Source organism: Sander lucioperca, chromosome 2 (genome assembly GCF_008315115.2).
Source record: "Sander lucioperca isolate FBNREF2018 chromosome 2, SLUC_FBN_1.2, whole genome shotgun sequence".
Lineage (NCBI taxonomy): Eukaryota > Metazoa > Chordata > Actinopteri > Perciformes > Percidae > Sander > Sander lucioperca.
Window position 1 is genome coordinate 4,870,837 of NC_050174.1, and position 6,742 is coordinate 4,877,578.

Genomic DNA, 6,742 nt, shown 5'->3' on the forward strand with positions numbered 1-6,742 from the left:
CCAAACTTCCCTTTCCCGAGCCACATTAACCAGCTCCGACTGGGGGATCCCGAGGCGTTCCCAGGCCAGGTTGGAGATATAATCCCTCCACCTAGTCCTGGGTCTTCCCCGAGGCCTCCTCCCAGCTGGACGTGCCTGGAACACCTCCCTAGGGAGGCGCCCAGGGGGCATCCTTACCAGATGCCCGAACCACCTCAACTGGCTCCTTTCGACGCGAAGGAGCAGCGGCTCTACTTCGAGCTCCTCACGGATGACTGAGCTTCTCACCCTATCTCTAAGGGAGACGCCAGCCACCCTCCTGAGGAAACCCATTTCGGCCACTTGTACCCTGGATCTTGTTCTTTCGGTCATGACCCAGCCTTCATGACCATAGGTGAGGGTAGGAACGAAAACTGACCGGTAGATTGAGAGCTTTGCCTTCTGGCTCAGCTCTCTTTTCGTCACAACGGTGCGATAAATTGAATGTAATACCGCACCCGCTGCGCCGATTCTCCGACCAATCTCCCGTTCCATTGTCCCCTCACTCGCGAACAAGACTCCAAGGTACTTGAACTCCTTCACTTGGGGTAAGGACTCATTCCCTACCTGGAGAAGGCACTCCATCGGTTTCCTGCTGAGAACCCGTGGCTTGGTGCATTCATCTTATTCTTCTGCCACTTCTGTGTTCTCTTCACTGTGATTCCAACGTGTGAACTCCAGTGAGCCTTCATGCACTTTTTTCCACTTGTCCTGTTTCATTGTTCACTCACTTTCCCCAAACTTTCCCAGTCACAAGCTCACTCTTTCTAATTTATAACATATCAAACCACCATTCATCCATGTTATGGAGCAGAAACAAAATCAGTGCACTTTAACATATTATTCTAAGCTAAATCTAAGCTGCAGCATTCCCTGTGACTTAAGCCTAAAATATCTTTTTTTTACTGAACTATTCCTCTTGGGGCCACAACTGAGGCAAGGCATTAGTTCAGCGAGCATGCAGTAAAATGTAATATTTGTACAAATACAGTGTCTGTATGCCAATGAGGCCCCACTGGCTGTTTGGGGGAAATTTGACACAGAATAAAAAAAAGAATTGCACATAATTTCCCATATATCTGGGGACAGAAACAAACATCTTTCAAAGTAGTAATTATACATAATTATATAAGCTGGATCATCTACATTTGTTCCAAACATTTTCAAGATGCCAACGCCTGACTCTTTACTCAAGATCAAAAATAATTGGGCAATTTGATTGCAAACAACTGCTTTTCTTTTCCCCTTTAAGGATTTTTCACTTGGCATTATTAGAGGAATTATATCACAAAAAGGAAGGCATTAATCACAACTATTGCATTGTCAGTAACTCTTCAAATACAATTGGTGTGTGATAAATGAAGAATAATATGCTAGTCTTATATGGCTGGTTGCTCTGCTTATTCACTTCCAGACTGACCACTGACACTGACCTGTTCTACCTTTGCACTTTAGTCAGGAAGAGTCCCATGCAGCTGAATTCCTTAATTATAAAGTCCCACTTTTTTATTGCATGGTTGCTGGACTTTGCTGTACTTTGCATCCATTTCCCAAAAGGAACAACTTGAAGTGTTGCTCTCATTTTCACCTAACAAATTGATTGCTTGTAAACATCAAACTAAGGCGGGGGAAGCCGTACACTCACTTTGATGCAATCTTTTTAGTTTAATGAATCAACTGCACACCTTGTCTTTGTATTTGCTGAAAAAGTGATTCATTAAATCAAAAATGTAAATATTTTCTCAGAGTTGTGTGTGTGCCCATATTTCCCCTCCTTACTTTAAATTCAGAGATAGTAATTTGTTCGTTGCAGTCAAGCAAAATATCTAGGGTTTTGGTTTACAAAATCTGCATGATTGCAAAAACGATTGCAAATACGAAGATAGAGTTCAGGCAGATCTGCGTATCGGCGACCGGAAGGAAGAAAAATTGGAAAAAACAGCTCTTTACTTCTCACCTTTGAACAAGCTGAGCTCGAGGCAAATGCACATTCAGCCATGAGCAGAAACACATCACAACATGTGGAAGAACCCCCCTCTCTCCCATCCCTGTCAGTCTGCTGCAGTGCTGTGCCCACCCTGAGGTGATGCTGGTCCACACTGCACCCATCTCAGTCTAACTCCCCATGGCTTCTCAGTGGGGAGATGACTTTTGCACCGCAAGTCACTTCACATCTTCTGTCGCAGGCTGAAAACTCATCTTTTAAAAAAAAAGTACCTTATATCACTCTTGTCCTGCTGAAACACACACATGTACTGCTATATACATTGCTTCTTAATGGTTTTCTTAAAGAGGGTTAGGGTTAGAGGGACATTACTTCCAAAATTATCTTATTTAGGTTCCTAAACCTTCAATAAGGCTCATACAGTAATCCTCTTCCATTTCCATTTGGAAAGCAGAAGGCCAGGATTAGCAGGAGTTTAACCTCATTGGATCTTGAAGGGAATAATGGTAAAAATGTTGATTTTTCCGACAACCAAAACGGGTAAAATCCAGATGTGTTCTAAGTATTACTCTGAGGGGGCCCTGAGCCAGAAATATCAAGAAACCATTCTCTAGATCAATGTCTCAAAACATTGATCTATACAACCGAACATTTGTTTTTAATCTTCTCCAAGAAAACTTTGAAAAGCAGAGAACTTCTACCAAAGCGACACAGGCCTAGTCAAACCTAATGTTACTCATATCATGTAGTGACCTGCCAGAAGCAGGTCTACACAGCATAGTGTGAAAGGTCCAGCCCAATACTTGCAGTAGTGTTGTTGGTTTAGCAAAGGGCATGGCCATATGAAGTTTCCCAGCTGCCAATGCAGTGGAAATCTAACCTTTCTAATTGTTCAATGAAGCCATTTTAGATATAAAATGTTATCTCTGCAATCACAGATTTGAATGACCTCTATGGTCAACAGTATTCATGGTATTTATGGCTGATTTATAGGCTTTTAAATAAACTTAAAAATCAAATAAAAGTCCAATGTGTTTGCCTCTCTGTATGAACATAGTATAACAAGTGCATGACTCTATGGTGACTATTAAGTAGAAGTATGGTATCTGTTTAAGTTATGATTTCAACTGAGCTGATCAATAAACTAATCATAATACATAAAAGATGTTCACAAGTTATTTTAGGTGGATCTTGAGCTGGTTATGTCAGTAGAACGATGATATTCTGCAGTAAGAAAAAAAAAGTGAAATGTGTATATGTGAAGCAAACACGACTATGGAGTTCTGTCAAAGCCTAACTGGCATGATTTTAACATTCAATCTTTGCAGAGAGCTTATTGTACTTTTGAAGGCGGACATTGCTGATTCACTGTTCATTTAATTGTCAAGAAAGGAATGTTGGCATATCCTGTTACAAGACAAAATTAATTACTCAGGGTGCAAGTTACCCTACAGTAATAGGTGGTTCCTCAGCATGTGGACAGGAACATGCCCCTTCAACTCCCTGAAAACTGTAGGAGTAAAAAATAAAAAAGGGAATTACATGTAAAGCTTTTTCAGCCAAAATGTACGGTGGCCGACAGGGGCAAACAAACTGCAACTTTATGAAACACATGCAAATAGATAAAACACAAGCAAATTAAGAAAACCTCTTCATTAATTTGACAACACATGCGCAGCATTTAGCAGACGCGCTGCAAATACGCACAACCTCTCTCTCTCTCTCTCTCTCTCTCTCTCTCTCTCTCTCTCTCTCTGGGTCTGTGTGCTTTTCTTTTTGCATTGTTTCTATATTTGCAGCGTGTTTGTGTATTTGGTTGTGTTGTGTGTATTTGCAGCGTGTTTGCTAAATGCTGCGCATGTGTTGTCAAATTAATGACAACTAATTGTCTATTTGCGTGTGTTTCATTAAGTTGCAGTGCGTTTGCCCCTGTCGGCCACCGTAAAAATGCCATGCCTAAAATCATTGCTCTGGATCTTTAAGACCCCTGACATTGCAGACTACTGATATGAGCTGCCAAGTGGACAGTTTCATAGTGCTGAAAATGCTTATGGATTTTTTAAATTCAGCTGTTTCTTCTACATCATGGTTAAGCACATACACATTTTCGGCATGTTTGCATGGAAGCTGTGTAACTTTGGATAAAAGCATCCACCATATAACAACTTTGTCAGATGAGCCCAAACTTTGACAGCAGTGTATTAAGTGCATTAATTGAATGATAACATAAAGGGATGTGATGAATGGTAAGCTAAGTTTGCTTCTTTTTTTTTTTTTATTAACTTGCCTTTTACTGCTGATATGAGTTTTCATTCAAGTCCAAGTTAACATGATGAAGTTGATAGCTTAGCATAGCTTAAAGTCGAACTCCACTTCACTCAGAAAAGTCAATGTGATGCTTTAGGATTATCTCTGACTGGAGGTCATAGTTCTGTAGAACCTTATTTATTTACCACAGTGTACATACAGTACAATTATTTCTAAGCACTCTGAAGGGCAAAGTAAAGTGGTCAGACTAAAAGAAGACAAACAAACTGTGATGCTTAGATACTGATCTTTAAGTGAAAAGAGAGAGAAGATGAGAGAGAGAGGAGAGCAATACAGATAGTGCTCCTCTCTCTCTCAGGTCAAATGGCTCTTGCAGAAATCCAGCTTGTTCAGACAGTACACTCCACTCTAGGGCTGGTGGAAGATGACCGCCACTGACAAACCTCCCTATTTACATGTAATTCCCTCACTCTCTCTATCCCTTGCTCCCTCTGTCTCACTCTATCTCTCCAATTGGCAAACCATAGCCATTTCTTTGCTCAGTGGAGCAAACTGAATATATTAGAATCCAATTAAGGCTGGTGAAGACGTGTGTGTGACCGTAGTTGTAATTTTCATGTGTGTACATGTGTTGATCATATATAATAGCTTATGCCCAGGCAATGTGTGAGGAAGGGTGTCTGTGTGTGGGTTTTTAGGACACAACTTGTGCTTCTATGTAAATAATATTGTGCATGTGTGTGCTCATGTTGGTGTCCGTATGTGTTGCTATCACGTGTTGTCATAGTGCAACGAGTCAGTGACACAGAACGCCTTTCTGTCTCACCCCAAGTGGTTTCTATTGCCATATTAAAAACACAGCAAGACCACTGTCAGGCACGGTAAATCAGAGAAGTAATGTGTGTGCATGTGTGTGAGAGAGAATCAATAACTCTGTCTTGCATTCCATACTGCCCTTGTTCAATTTGAACACACACACACACACAAAGATATCACAGATGGATACACACAGCTGGAGGGATAACACTTTAATAAACACACACACGTGCTACACGACTACACGAATTTTCGGATGGTGTATGACAATTTGTGCTTATATGTATATAAGCACAAATATATATGTATATAAGCACAAATTGTCATGCACCATCTGAAAATTCGGCACATACTGTGCACATACATAGACCATGTTTAGTCTCACAGTCACTTCAGACTGCTACAGACACACATGCCCACATACATGAACACACCCAGATATATTTTCTTCATTTTAAGTCTCTTTGTTCTTCATTTCCTTTTTTCCTCAATTCTTTCCTCTCCTTTACCCTCTTCCTTTTATCTCTCTTCCCCTTCATCTGCCTTCCCTCTCCATCCCCCTCCTTTCCTCCTCTCATCTTTCTCTCAGCCAGTAAAGTCCCTTAACCTGCCCTGTTTATTGGGTTTTTATGGGGAGGTCTGAATAGGAAGGAATTTTACACAGTGGACTTCCTCATCCTTAATAGTAAATTAATCTTCAAAACAATCCATTCCTTTAGACTGTCCTCCCCCTAAAGGCAGTGACACACCAACCCGATAATCGGCCGTCGGATAGTCTGGCGAGGTCAGTGACTCGAGTCTGTTTGGTGTGTTCCGTGCCGTCGTCCGTCCGAGGAGCTGTCGGCCTTCATTTTGGCCGACCTGACATGTTGCGTCGGAGGCCGGGCAGTCGGACTCCATGACCAATCTGATTGGTGGAGTGCTAAACCGAAAATGACGAGCGGGATGAGCGTGACTAAGCCTCTCAAAATCTGAAATGAAGACAGATTCAGAAACTTGCATGGCCTATTTCTCGCTTAAAATGTTTTCAGAAACACGTTTCGGTGAACTATTTTAGCAAAATATGAGATTGTATTCTGAACAAGCCGCCATGAGAGTCTGGCTTTGAATTTACAGAGAAACCAGACCCACATGAAGCGTTCGTCCAATCAGCAACCATAAGCAGGATGAATCTTCTACAGAGGGTGGGGGAGATTTTACTGTGTCTGAGCCTGATGTTTCGCAATCTTTACCATCTGATGTTGGTCATATTAACCCACATGCTACAGGTACACACACTGAAACTGCAACTATAGCTTCAGTCCTGAATGCACTTGAATCACACCAAAATAAACTGCTCTGTAGTTATGATGAGTTGTGTCAAAAGCTTAAACCGGGTAGTGTCTCCCTAACTCAACCTACTGACAATGACAGTAACCAGTCAATCAGTGCACATGTCATAAAGAATTCAAGATCCATGGTGGACAAATTGGGGATAACACATCTGAGATAAGCTACAGTAGTATCAGTAAACAGATTGATCAAGGATTAAAGGAAAAACACACCAAAGACGAAATCACCAGAGCTGTGTTTCGTATCATAAAGCCTTGCAACTTCAAGGAAATGCTCGCCAGCAAGGATGAAATGACAATAACAGCGCTAAAGAGCTTCCTACAATCACATTTAGGAGGGAAGAGCAGTATTGAACTGTTTCAA